This window comes from Lithobates pipiens, unplaced genomic scaffold (genome assembly GCF_037356315.1).
Source record: "Lithobates pipiens isolate NorthernLeopardFrog02 unplaced genomic scaffold, aLitPip1_a1.2 Scaffold_16, whole genome shotgun sequence".
NCBI classification, from domain to species: domain Eukaryota; kingdom Metazoa; phylum Chordata; class Amphibia; order Anura; family Ranidae; genus Lithobates; species Lithobates pipiens.
Genome location: NW_027507748.1, coordinates 242,930,379 through 242,945,238, shown reverse-complemented (window position 1 = coordinate 242,945,238; position 14,860 = coordinate 242,930,379). Strand labels below are relative to the sequence as shown.

General features: G+C 46.6%; 1 protein-coding gene across 2 annotated transcripts in view; it reads right to left on the bottom strand.

Moving 5' to 3' along the window:
* The window catches only part of SNRPE (small nuclear ribonucleoprotein polypeptide E), a 52,452-nt gene that overhangs the window by 15,447 nt on the left and 22,145 nt on the right, over positions 1 to 14,860 (bottom strand). The gene's annotated exons all lie outside the window — the stretch shown is intronic.

The window sequence follows — 14,860 nt, the reverse complement described above, 5'->3', positions numbered from 1 at the left end:
AATCCTTTTCTCTGAAATTCATTGACTGACAGCTCCTTTAAATCTTGACCGTAGGGTTATAACGCCACCTTCAGGAGAGGACTAGGCAGAACATGTAAAAACAGCAAGACTGCATAGCTCCGGGTCCCTCTGGCTATAACCCCCTCAGCCTGCTTCCTGAATCCAAGTACGTCAACAAGCAGTACAACATAAAATAGGAGGGGTGGGTGCTGCGTCTGTCAATGAACGTCAGAGAAAAGGATTTTACGGCGAGTACAAAAATCCTAGTTTCTCTTTCATTCATTGGACACAGCTCCTTTAACCACTTGCTTACTGGGCACTTAAACCCCCCTCATGCCCAGACCAATTTTCAGCTTTCAGTGCTCACACTTTGAATGACAATTACTCAGTCATGCAACACTAACCAAATGATTTTTTTGTCCTTTTCTTCATACCAATAGAGCTTTCTTTTGGTGGTATTTGATCACCTCTCGTTTTTTTATTTTCTGCGCTATAAATGAAAAAAAGACCGAAAATTTTCAAAAAAAAATGAATTTCTGCGTTTCTGTGATAAAATTTTGCAAATTAGCAATTTTTCTTCATAAATTTTGGCCACAATTTATACTACTACACATCTTTGGTAAAAATAACCCAAATGATTGCATATTATATGATCTGTGTGAAATTTATAGAGTCTACAAGCTATGGTGCAAATCAAAGATTTGCAAAAAAAGATCACATCTGATGTACTAAGGCCTATCTCCATTCTTGAGACCCTAACAAGCCAGGAAAGTACAAATGCCCCCCCAAATGACCCCTTTTTGGAAAGTAAACATTCCAATGTATTTAGTAAGAGGCATGGTGAGTTATTTTAAGCTGTCATTTTTTCCCACAATTCTTTGCAAAAGATATTTTTATTTTATTTATTTTTTTCCACAAAATTTTCATTGTAATAGCTTATTTCTCCCACACGGAATGTGCATACCACAAATACCGTATATACTCGAGTATAGGTCGACTCGAATATAAGCCGAGGCCCCTAATTTACCACAAAAAAACTGGGAAAACTTATTGACTCGTGTATAAGCCGAGGGTGAGACATGCAGCAGCTACTGTTACAGCTTAAAAGAGTGGAAAAGAGGGTCAACAATGCCCATCTGCAGCTGTGTCCATCCCTGTGACCATTGCATGCCTCCGTGTGCCAATCTGCAGCCTCTGTGCCATTTTGCACCGATCTGCATGAATAAAAAACATACGGCGGCAATGCCATTCAAAAGCCGCACCTCTCCTCCTCGTCTGACAGACGGCGGCCATTCCACTGTTCAGAAGCCGCGCCTCCGTCTGTGATAGGCGGAACACTCAATTTCCCAGCAGTCAGTGGTCCGCCTATCATGGACATCCTCTCATCCTCGTCCGTAGTATGAGGATGAGCGGATGTCCGTGATAGGAGGACCACTGACTGCTGGGAAATTGAGTGTTCCGCCTATCACAGACAGGGAGGCGCGGCTTTTGAATAGTGAAATGGCCGCCGTCTGTCTGCACGACACGCTGATCGGGTAGGCAGACGGCAGTGACTCGAGTATAAGCCGAGGGGGGGCACTTTCAGCCTAAAAAAAAAGGGGCTGAAAAACTTACTCAAGTATATACGGTAACACCCCAAAATACATACTCCTACTCCTCCTGAGTATAACGATACCACATGTGTGAGACTTTTACAGAGCCTGACCACATACAGAGGCCTAATTTTGAAGTAGCACCTTCAGGCATTCTAGGAGCATAAATTACACATTTCATTTCTCAACCACCTATTAGTTTTGAAGGCCCTGGAACACCAGGGCAATGGAAACGTCCAGAAAATGACCCCATTTTGGAAAGCTAACACCCCAACGTATAATCTATGAGGCATAGTGAGTCTTTTCAATGGTTCATTTTTTTCCAGAAGTTTTTGGAAAATGTGGAAAAAAAAAAATGAACCCATTTTTTTTTTTTTTTTTTTTTTTTTACACAAAGTTGTCCGTTTGGAAATATCTTATAAACGCATAGCATTTACATAGCAAAAATAACACCCCAAAAATACATTCTACTACTCCTCCTGAGTATGGCAATACCACGTGTGAGACGTTTACACAGCCTGGCCACATACAGAGGCGCAACATGCAAGGAACACCGCCGGCGTTCCAGGGACACATAGCCTGCACATACCAAGAATTACACCCCCAAATACATTATGCTGAGCAAAGGGTAAAGAAAAGATTACCTGTGGTTTTAGAAGCGCAGTTGTCCACAGGAGGATATCACTGGTCCAGGCAGCAGGCAGGGACTTGGTCAGCAACAGCGAACACAATTTGTCAGGCAGGGATACTGTCCATATACAGTCCAGGGTCAGTGCAGAGATATTGTCAGCAGTGCCAAAAATATTGGTCCTGGTAGTAGGCAGGTCCATGTGGTGTGGTCAGTGCGGCATGACGGCAGTAAGTCCTATAGGCAGCAGACAGAAGTAGAGCCTCGTTCAGGACAGAATGGGGATAGGGGTAGAGGCTTCTCCCTCCCAAATCTCTTTGAAGCCTCTGAGTCTCCAGACCCTAATCTAGGAATAAGAAAAGAAAATTGTTTTCTTCATCCAGAAAAACTATACTGGAGCCCCTCATGTGTGTGAGACCCCGTGTTGAATACCACTAGTCCAGTTGCAGAATACAAGATCAGTCCAAGAGGCAGGCAAATATCGTGGTCAAACAGTCCAAGGTCAGTTCCAGATCAGGCAGAGGTATGTACAGGATCGGCAGGCATAAGAGTGGTCAAATAACAAGCCAGGATCAGTTACAGAGCAGGCAGTGGCATAAGGGGTGTGATGGTGTATGAAGGCAGGAACTGAGGATTATGCTTACCATACTTCACTAAAAATTTATTGAAGTATGGTAACGCCGAAAACAGTCACCTATGCAGAGGCCTGGTTGGGAAGGACATTGTGCACAATAAGATGCGTCTCTTCTGACTCTTGCTCTGGTACACACCTTACATTTTTTGATGTCTTTGGCCTGTTGGTTTGGGAGGGATTTTAATCGGGAAAGTAGCGCTCGGAGAGTCGACTAAACATCTGATCGGATATTTTCTGGTGGGCCGTTTGGGAAAATAAGGGCAGTGAAAACTTCCTCCTGGTAGCCAAAGAAACGTTTGGGGTTTTGGGTGGAGTTGCGGTAAATGACATAGGAATTGTAAATGGCCAATTGAAAAAAATTGCTACTTTTTTGTACCAATGGTATGTCCGTCTTGTGGCAAGATATGGTTCCATCATTTGGTTGTTGAAGTCGACTCCCCCCCATGAACAAATTGTATTCATAAATGCATTTTTTTTACGGGGCCATTCCTTCTGGGGATTTCCACGAACGTATCATTGTGGATAGAAGACAACATATACACATCCATTCTGTCCCTCACTTCACTGCCAGAACCTCCTTGTTTCTCAGACTTGCGGTTTCTCCTTATTCACAAGACTGAGGAAAGCCCTTCCGATTCCTTTTTACGGTGCCACATGCTGGCGTCTTCTTCCGGTGAAGGTTGTGGAACAGGGGCAGAGATGTGTAGAAGTTAACTACATACAGGTGGTAGCCTTTATCCAATAGGGGGTATATGAGGTCCCAAACAACTTTTCCTCTGGATCCCAAGTAGTCCGGACAATTAGGGGGCTGCAGCTGGGTGTCCTTCCCTTCGTACACCATGAATGAATATGTGTACCCTGTGGCTCAGTCGCATAATTTGTAGATCTTCTCCCCATAGCGGGCCCTTTTGCTGGGCATAAATTGCTTAATTTTAAGCCTACCACTAAATTTAATAAAGGGACTCATCCACATAGGTGTTGGTCCAGGGTAAACAATTTGGGGAATGTTTGTGAAAAATAAGTATTGGACGAATTTTGTAAAGCCTGTCGTAATTTGGGTCATTTCGTGGAAGGCACTGGGTATTGTCGCTGAAATGTAAGAACCTCAGGATCATCTGATACCTGGTTCTGGGCATTACTATGGAGAAGAGCGGTGTGTGGTGACCAATAAGTACGCAATTGATTTTTTTTTTTTTTTTTGAGTCCCATGTTAAATGTGAGGCCTAAAAAAAAAAAAAAAAAAAAAAAAAAAAAAAACATTGAACTCCTCCACCGTTAGGTCTCTCCATTCGTAGGGACGGGCATAATAAGATGACGGATTTTTCAAAATTGTTGTGCATACAGGTTGCACTGGGCCACAATTGACGACAACATATCCTCCGTAAAAATTAAATTAAAAAAAATCTATTGGGGTAAAATTCTCCGTGTCCACCTGGACTCCTGGCTGGGCAGTGAAAGGGGGAACATTGGCCTCTCCTGAATTAGGAGGAAGCCACAAGGGGTTCTGAAGGGCATAGGGAAGGCCGGCATGGGTCCTAACCCTTTGGGGCTGAGATGACACCCCACTGGTACTTGGTCTTTCTTGCCGGGGCACTGCGGTGCTGGTGGAGGGCACTGCGATGCTGGTGGACGGCACTGCCTCACTAGAAAGCCTTCATTTGATGGGCCGGATATCTTCCTCCTCGGATTCAGTCAGTGTTTCACTGCTGAGGACTGGCTCATAATTTATGTCAGCTTCAGAATCCGAAAGAATCTGAAGAGGAGAGCTCCCCGTTGCTCTCGTCGGCCGTGGAAAGAATACGCCTTCTCCTGGGCGGAAAAGACTCGTTTAGACATGGTTGCTGGTGTTAAGCCGGCACAGATGCGCACTGATGAGTCGGCACAGATGCGCGCTGATTGTACAGATGCGCGCTGCTGAGTCGGCACAGATGCGCACTGATTGTACAGATGGGCGCTGCTGAGTCGGCACAGATGCGCACTGCTGAGGCGGCACAGATGGCACAAAAAACACTTTTTTAACTCACAGAATCTCTCTCCTCACACGTTGTCTGTGTGAGGAGACAGATTCGGCAATGGGAGATGATCTCATTTGTTGACATTTGAGATCACCCATTGGAGGCGGCGATCGCGCTGTAAACGGCCGCTGTGATTGGCCGTTTACAGCGATCTGTGATTGCCTGTGTCCAGGGGACACGGCCAACACAGATTTTCCCCGATGCGCGCTCCCGGGAGCGCGCAGGGAGCCATTAAAGGGGACGACGTCAATAGACGTCATCCCGGCATTCGAGATCCGCGCTGTAGCCGTCATTTGACTATAGTGTGGATCTCAAGTGGTTAAATCTTGACCGTAGGGACCTTCCGAAGCAGTGTCAAAACAGCAAAACAACTTCCCCCACAACCAGAGGAACGCATCAACAGAGGAGTTGGCATCTGAAACGGCCGCACCAGAACTTGCGGCCAACATATGCATCAAAAATGTGTTTACAACAAAATTGGTAGTCTTTAAAAAAAAGTTACAAAGTGTAAATTACAACTTTACACAGCCGCCTGCAAAACTTTGTAGCCAAAGCAAGCATCCAAAGATGCGCTTGCATCAACGTTGTAGCATTTTGTGAAAGTGTGAACGGACGACCAAGTCGCTGCCTTACACACCTGGGAGACAGACGATTGATGTCAGAATGCCCAGGAGGTCCCAATTGCCCTGGTGGAATGGGCCCTGAGAGGAAAGGGGGGCACCTGCCCCTTCAAGGCATAAGCCTGGACCACGATCTGTCTGATCCACCAGGAAATGGTGGTCGAGACCGTCAGACCTTTTTTTCGGACCAGTCAAAGAAAAACAGAGTTTGGCTCCGGGAAGGGAGCCGTAGTGGACAAATATACCCTCAGATTCCAGACCACGTCCAGGGAATGTAGGGCAACTTCTTTTGGATGTGAAAGCTTAGGACAAGGGGATGGTAATACAATGTCCTCATTGAGATGGAATGCAGAAAACACCGGAAGAAAAAAGGCTTGGGGACGTAGCACCGCCTTATCCTTGTGGATAACCAGACAGGGCGACTTGCAAGACAGGGCAGCAACTCAGAAACCCTCCTGGCAGATGTAACGGCCACTAGAAAGACAACTTTCTGAGAAAGAGTCAACAAGGGAATCTCCCTCATGTTCTCAAATGGCGGTTTCTGAAGCACCAATAGCATCAGGTTCTGATCCCATGGGAGGTAGGGATGGTCGAACCGAAGGGACTACATGCCGAACCCCTTGTACAAAAGGTGCTTGCCAATGAGTAAGACGCCAAGGGGCATTGGAAAAAAAAGACAGCCAAGGCTGATATCGGTCCCCTGATGGTGCTTAAGGCAAGTTTCTGATCCACTCCTTGCTGTAAAATCAGCAGGATCCTGGAAACTGAATAAGTGCACGGATGCCAGCCCATCTCCTCACACATGGAGATGTAGGCCCTTCCACGTATGATGGTAAATCTTCCAAGAAGGATGTGAGTAACCTCCTGTGCTGTGGCTGAGCTTCTTGTTCCTCCTTGATGGTTGGCCTATGCCACTGCTGTGGCGTTGTCTAACTGGATCCTAATCGGATTCCCTTGTAGCCTCGTTGACCATGTGGAGAGGCACAGTCCAAATGCCTGAAGTTCGAGCACACTGATCGGCAGCTGGGATTCTTCCCACAACCAAAGGCCCTGTGTTGACTGTACCCCCAGCACTCCACCCCAAATGGTCAGGCTGGCATCTGTTGTGATAACCATTCAATGGAGAGGAAGAAACGATCTCCCAGACCTTAGGGTCAGAGACCTCAGCCACCAGGGAAGGGAATCCCTGACTAACTGACTCACCCAGATCTGACGATCCAGGGATAATGGAGATTTGTTCCATTTGGACAGGATCATCTCCTGCAAGACTCGGGTGTGAAATTGGGCGTACAGTACTGCAGAAGCACAGCGAAGACCACCTGCGGTTCATCAACATCTTCACCGCTCGGAGAGTCTGCAGTTTGTCTGGAGGGAAAAAAAAAAACACAACTCACTTCCACGGAGTCCAGCAGTAAGTCCAGGTACTCCAGGTGTTGAGTCAGCACGAACACCGACTTCTTTAGGTTCAGCACCCAAACTCCTGTAGCGTTTGCATGGTGATCGCCACATCCTCCCTTAATTCTGAGGCGGAAGCTGCTCTCAGGAGGTCGTTTAGGTAACCCATGATTGTGATCTCACATTGCCTTAACAGCGCCAGAATTGGAGCTAACACTTTGGTAAATACTCGGGGTGCTGATGCCAGGCTAAAAAGGGAGAGCTACGAATTGGTAGTGCTCTTGCCCAACTGTAAATCGCAGAAACCTCTGATGCCTGAGGCATATGGGTATATGCAAGTACGTGTCCTGGATACCCAGAGGCGCCAGGAAGTGCAGCGACCACAGAGCAAACAGATTCCATCCTGAACCTTTGTACTTTCAGAAAGCAGTTGAGGGCTTTTAGGTCCAGGATTGGACGTACCTCTCCCTTTTTGGACACTACAGATTGGAGTAGAATCCCTGAAACCTTTCCAGCTTCAGAACAGGCACTATCACCCTGCTTCCTTTACGGCCCCTTACAGGGCTTCCTGGTGAGTCGCGAGTAAAGGTATGCTGGAGGGAAAAAAAAATAAAAATCAGTTTTTCCTGTCCACCAAACAATCTTGTAGCCCGATGAAACCAGTTCACAGACCCATTGGTCAGACAGCAGTGAGGTCCACCGAGCTGCAAACTCCCGAAGGCGACCCCCCACCTGTGTCAGGTGAGGGTAAACCTTGATGCGGTAGCATTTTTGCTCAGACTTGTTTGGATTCCGAAACCAGGGGCACTTTTGTCCTTCAGCAGATGCTCTGTCGGACTGGGAACACTTACCTGTCAACCGTGGCAGGCAAAAAGATGTTAGAGCAGAAAAGGAGGGCCCTTGCCTACAGCGTGGCCCCTTACCCTTCCTGGACTGCGAGAGTAACATGCTCTTCCTACCTGTAACATTCTTAATAATGTATAATCTTAATTGTGGGCTCCTTGAGGGTAGGGAATGATGAGAGTGTGCAACTTACAGGGATAGGGACAATTATAAACACTCACTCAGGTTGAACTGGACAGACTGGTGTCTTTATTCAACCTTACTAACTATGCAATGTCATCCAGCAAAGCCCCAAACAGCTTCTCACCAAGGAAGGGCCGCAGACCAGCATTTCAGTCAAATCAGGCGCCGTAGCACCACTACTGATACCGATGCTCTAGACAGCAGGGGAACTGTATCCAGGGCTGCATCAAAGACATACTTAAGTCCATGCACTAACTGATCTGCCAATTCTATGCAGACCAGGGGAGACTGTTGCTTCTCCGATTCATGGTGCAATAACTTTGCCCACTCAGTAAGTGTCTGCAACACAAAGGTCGTGGCCAGTACAGGTCAGGCTGCTGACCCCACTGCCTCGGCTCTCCTGTTGGTAGGGTCCTTGAATGCAGGCGCTCCTTCTACCGGAGGGGTCAACGACCAGAGGAGCCTCTCCTCAAAGGGTTAATGCACCGCTATCGTTCTTGGGACCGAAAAGGCCAGTTGCGACCTTCCTTGTACAACTTATGAAAATAAGTTAAAATACGGAAACACCTTTAGGTGCATCGGTCGGTTTACGGGACCCAAAAGGGACCGACACCTCAGTAGAAGATCCTGCTTCATCCTGTATCTTCAGGGTATCCCGCACAGTGATAAGTGCTCCTACTAGCGCTTTTTCCTGCGCTGACCCGGACACGGAATCATACTTTCCAAATGGTCCTGGTCTGCATCCTCTGACTTGTCAGAACAGGGGCCACCAATCACTGCAGGGCCCAAGTCCGAATCAGAGCTTTCCCCAGAGGACGGGGGGGGGGGACGACTTGTTTACCCCTCTTGCGTCCCCACGCCACCTCCACTCTGGCAAACGTTTCCAGGACGGCCGACAAAGCGTCCATAGGCACTGCATTGTTGTTAGCAGCTAAGCCGGTTGCAACTAAAGGGATGTCTGGGGAAAAAGCGACAGCTTCTGACGCCATGCTGACCCACCTCACCTGCCACACTTGGGGACTTAGGACAAGGTACACAATCCCACCCGCCTAGCTGCTAACAGACAGAGGGGCCCTACTGCAGTACTCCCCACCCTGACTGAGTGCTGCCGCTGACCACTGTTGTGTCCATTCACAGGTGCCCAGAGTGGAGGGGAGTGCTGTTCTGACGTAAAACTGCGCTGAGGCTACAAGAAAATGGCCACCGGTCGTTTTTGTAAAAAAACACCAAGAAGGTGGCTGTCAGACCTCTAGAAAATGGCTGACAGCCATGCTCTGCATAAAAATATTACAGGAAAATGGTGGCTGCACATTCGGAGGTCAATTTTACACAGGCACCTCACATGCAGAGAAAAGGAGCAGAAAGACAAAAACTGACCCAGACAGCATAGCCTCTGCCAAGGTTCAGAGACCCCCAGAGGATCCCCGGCCCAGATACATACACTGCACCTCATGCTCAGTGATGCAGCAGCCCCCGCAGGGGGAGGAGGGAAAAAAGGGATAGGGAGAGCAAGAGACCCCCTAATCGAGCTCCCAGGGAATGCCCAGCTGCTCTATCCTGCTGAGGCAGGGAGAGCTGTACTTGCCCATCCGGTCGGAATAGCTGGACGCATTCCACCACAGACCCATCACCCGAGCAGTACAGGGTGGCTGCTGGCCATGGCATACTGACACAGACAGCAATAGACCGGTCATGTGTGACCCAGAGCATATAGCTCACCGGCCGTCCCTGGAGCAGAAGGGGCATGTCATGGCCAACCCAGCTCGTAGCTAGGGCCTGTTCACGCTAGATGACCAGGCTGGAGAGACTACAAGGATCTATATTATCCAGCCTTTCACCCAGCCGGCTGTTGATAGATTACAGGATCAAAATCTTGTGGAAAAAAAAATAAAAAATTAAATCCCCAGGACCAATGATCCCCTCAGGGAGCCAGGTCCTTCTTCAGTAGACAGAAAAAAACTGAGCTGCAGGAAGCAGGCTGAGGGGTTATAGCCAAAGGGACCGCTCCCTGGGCGGACCTATGCAGTCTTGCCATTTTAAGTGTTACATGTTCTGCCTAGTCCTCTCCTGAAGGTGGCTCCTACGGTCAAGATTGAAAGAAGGGAAAAAAAAAAAAAAAAAAAAAGGAGAAAGTTGAGCAAAAACTTTTTTACGTGTTCTTGTTGCTGATCTCCTACCTTCACCAAATATGGAATCCATCTTCTTGATATTTCAGTTTTACTAATAGCCTGAAGATTTTTAAGTAAAACCACTACTTCCCAGGGGTTTCTGGTTCGCAAGACCGGTGACTGGTATTCCTCCTGTACCTCTAGCCACTGGTCTTGGCACTTACCTTGTCTACAGCAAGCAGGGATTTACTGCCGTCCCTGCTTACTGTAGTGGGTGGAGGGGTCTCACAGACCTTCCGGTCTGCACAGACCACCATAGAGTCCAGCCAAAAACTGTATTGCCCCGTCAGCCTCCTCTCCCGCACCAGTTAACTCCTCGTCTAGTCATTCCCCTTTTGCAACCTGTCACTGCCACCCAATATCTTCCTCTCCACCTGTGGTTCTGGATGTTCCCCCTCATTTCTTATGCTGCCAATTTTGGGCCTGTGTCTATAGTTCGGTAGTAATTAAATAAAGCATGCAGGGGCAAATTAAGTTTATCTGCTGTTGTGGCTGAAGGGAGAGACACGACGTGAAAATTGCAGGCAGTAACAAAAAAACCTAGAGAAGGGAAAATTCAATATTTGATGAAAGTAGACTACATAGAATGAACTAAACATTGTGCAAATGCATTCTTTACATTTATCAGACTTATCTGTGTGCTGAGCAGTGTGGCTGTGTGATTTATGTTGAAGTGGGCTAGTTCACATTTAACATGTACAGGCCTGGTGTACCCACCCACATTTACTGCAATTCCCAAAAGGGTCATGGTAAAATGACCAGTTACACTAAACAACAGTATTTCTGGGAAGCCTTCCAGGACAGCACCCTGAGGGATGACTGGTCCCAATCAAGATAGAAGTTAAAAACCCCCACCCCTCCCTGTGCTCCTCAGTTGTAAAAAAGTACTGACCCACACCAGTGCATGAGAGTGAAAACACCTCCAATGGTCAACTAATTAAACAAAAAAGGGTGTGAAGTAGGCCTGCCATCCTGGAAAACTTCCCAGAAACACTGTTATGACAGTGTAACTGGTCATTTTCTCAAGTAGTCTTCCAGGACAACACCCTGAGAGAAGAGCAAGTAGCTCAGGCCTACCTTAGAGCGGGACAACAGCCTGTAGGACCCATTTGCCGAAAGCCAGATACTGAGGTGACAGAAGTTACACTCTGTAACGTCTCAGAAATGTGTTCTGATTTGACCATGTTGCTGCTCTGCAGATCTGATCTACCGATGCTCCAGCCCTTTCTGCCCAAGAGGTTACCAGAGACTGTGTAGAATGGGCTTCGAGATTGGCTGGGACTGATCTCTCTTGTTCATAAGCTATGGAAATGGCTTGTCTGACCCATCTAGCTATCGTTTTAGAAGCCTGCTCACCCTTCTTTGCGCCACAAAAACTAACAGATGATATGAGATCTTCTGAACTCCTTTACCCTGTCTAAGTAAAGGAGCAGACACCTAACGTCTAGTGAAAGTGGTGTTCCGCAAAAAAAAAAAAAATTTTAAATTTTTTTAAAAATGTATGCTTAAAAATTCCTAAAAAAATTTGATCTCACCTTTAAATGCTTGTTGCTCAGGGGTCCCTCGTAGTCTGCCTCCTCAAGTGCCTGGGCTCCTGACGTCACTTCCCCTCGGCGCAGGAAGGGCTCAGCTCCGCCCCCTCCAGTCAGTCATCTGGGACACGTGACAGGTCCCAGATCACTGCTCGGCGCCGCTTGCGCATGCGCAGTGGGTGCCTGGCTGGGAAGCCACAGCCGGGTGCCCACAGTTGCAATGCCGGCGCCGCCGAGAGGAGCGGGGGGACAAGCAGGGCTTCGTTCCCCCACATTGCTGGACCCAGGGACAGGTAAGTGTTCGATTATTAAAAAAGTCAGCAGCTGCAGTCAGCAGGGTTGATGACCACTGCGTTAAACGGCTGTCATCTGAGAGATTATTCCAAAAGTTGCTGCTGCTGTGGTATGCCTTCTACTGGCTAGCCACTGTATGTCAGAAAGTATAGGCTTGCGAGATGACTGCTGGTACAAAATTAATGTGCAAGCACTGCCGAAGATCGAGGAGGATCGTTTTTCTCCAGAAGACATCGGCTCTGTGTGGGATTTCCCGTGCTGTCCACACACGAGGACGCTCTACCGCCTCGAGGGACCTTGGTGGAGTGCGCACCTAGGAAAGACACGCTTATCCCCGCAGAGGGTTATATCTGCCAACATTACCGACTCCAATTGTTTGGGAGTCCATCAGCTGCAGTAAGGGTCCACATTTACTCATGTTGCTTGGAAGTTAATGGTTCAAGACTTGGGAGCTTCATTTTAATTTAACCCGGAGAAAGATTGAATACAATTTTTTGGGACTTTTACGTGTTTTGCATATTTGTCTATCACTTTTTGAATTATATGCACAGGTTCATCTTTTGTTTCACTTTAGCACTTGATATTCAATATGGACCCTATATAGTATTCTGGTGTATTCACTTTTCATTATAATTTTTTTAAGTTCAATTTTGATTGCTTCACAGCACTTGTATATCTAGCGCAACATTATATATTTTCAGATTTTTTTCTCCATAGTGATATTTGATGGTGTTTTAGTTGCAGCTTTTTTCAACTCTCTAGCGCGATATTCTTTTATTTTTTAATCCCTGTAAGTGCAGGCAAGAGAGGACCTCTGCGAGAATCCTTTGTAAAGACTCGTCGGGCTGGCTGCCAGTCCGAAGGACAAATCCCAGATCCGCCAGTGCTGGGTACCCTGATCTGTGTGAATTGCAAAGTGCAGAAATTCCTGATGCTCCGGGGAAATGGGGACATGAAGATATGCATCCTTTAGGCCTATGGTGACCATAAAGACCTCCTTCAACAGATGCTTCCTGACCGTGTTCAACTCCATACGAAACTATTGTAGGAATGTGTTTAGCTTTCTTAGATTTAAAATCATGTGGCATTTCCTGGAGGGCTTCGGGACCATGAAGAAATGGGAGTGAAATCCCCATCCACATTGACTTGCTGGTACTAGGAGGATGACCCCCTGGTCTGCCAACTCTCTAGCATTCTCCAAGAGTCCTAAATATTTTGGTCTGTCCCTGGATAGGTGGGTTAGAAGAAAAGATTGGAGAGGTCTGGAAACAAACTCCAGTCTGTAGCCTTCTCTTATACACTGAAGGATAATAGGATTTTAAAACCAGCTTACCTGTAAAATCCTTTTCTTTGATGTACATCAGGGGACAAAGAGCCATAGTACTATGTGGGTTATAGGGCCACTGATGGACACTGCCACGCCCCATCAGTGGCCCTATAACCCCACAGACAGTACTATGGCGCTGTGTCCCCTGATGTACATCAAAGGGTTTTACAGGTAAACCATTTTAAAAATCCCATTTTCTTTTCTTACATCAGGGGACACAGAGCCATAGTACTTACTATGTGGGATGTACCATAGCAATGGCAACTGAAGGCAGGGAGACACCAAAAAACAGGAGGCCAGAGGACTCATACTGCAGCATAATGCGCCAAAAGACAATATCCGCATGACCTTTAATATCAACAAGAGGTTTTTTCTTCTACCATTTGTAATTTGGAAAGAAGCTTCATGCTATGTCTCCCCATATTGGGGCTAAACATAGCAGATTCCCATCAAGTGTTCAGGACCCTCTTATTGAGGTGCAGGAGGCTGGGGATCAGGTAGATCTTCACAAATATTTGGAACATACTTACTATCCTCTTCTGAGGATCCTAATATGGAAGGAGTAGCATCATAAGACAGGTTGCTTGTGTACTCCCTTACTCAACCTTTTTGCTGCCTACAGCGCAGGCTCTTGAAGAACCCGCCTCTAATTGGATTCATTATAACCTCCCTCATCTAGGGATTTTTTTCCTATTCATGCATGGCTTAAAAAAAGCTTGTGTTTTTGAATGGGGACATCCGGATGAACAAGATTATCCTCCCAAGAAATTCTCCACACTTTATCCTATGGAAGAGGATTTCTATGCAATTGAGGCCGCAATCGCCTCAATGAGCAAGAATCTCACATGTCCGGTGGATAATGCACTGATGTTAAAGGATCCAACCGATAAAAAGTTGGAACTTCTTTCTAAAAACAATGTCTTTTGCAAGTTCAGTAGCGCAGCCGATTCTTGCTGCAATTGCTGTATCTCAGTCCATTAACCTCCCTAGCGGTGATCCTGAGTCTGGCTCGGGCTGGGATTTCAGTACCACGAGCAGTAACCCCGAGCCAGACTCTGGATCGCATCGCTGGATACAGGGAGATGTTACTTACCTTGTCCCCTGGATCCAGCGATGTCCTCCACTCTGTGAGCGATTCTCACAGTGCCAGAGTGCTGCCGAGCTCCGTTCCCTGTGACGTTACAACGCACAGGAGCGGAGATCGGCGCCAAATTCAAAAAAGTAAAAACACACAACGCATACAGAACTGTAAAACAGTACTGTGTAAAAAAAAAAAAAAAAAAAAAAAAATACACACCCCCTTTGTCCCTAGTGGTCTGTCCAGTGACCTGCATGCACTTTTATATTATAAATACTATTTTTTTTTTTTTTATGCTTGGAATTTGGAGATTGTCCATAGCAACCAAAAACTGTCCCTTTTTTATGTCAAGTGATTCAACTAGAAAATGGCGATAATAAATTAGAATCACTTGCAGAATTGAGCGGATTTGTGGGGAAATTAGTCATCAAAACACTAAATCTAATGACCGCAACAATTCTGCAAATTAGAAAATTTCTGTGTTTTTGGATTTGATTACATTATTGAATCATTTTTATTTATTATTAATTATATTATAAAAGTTATACCTG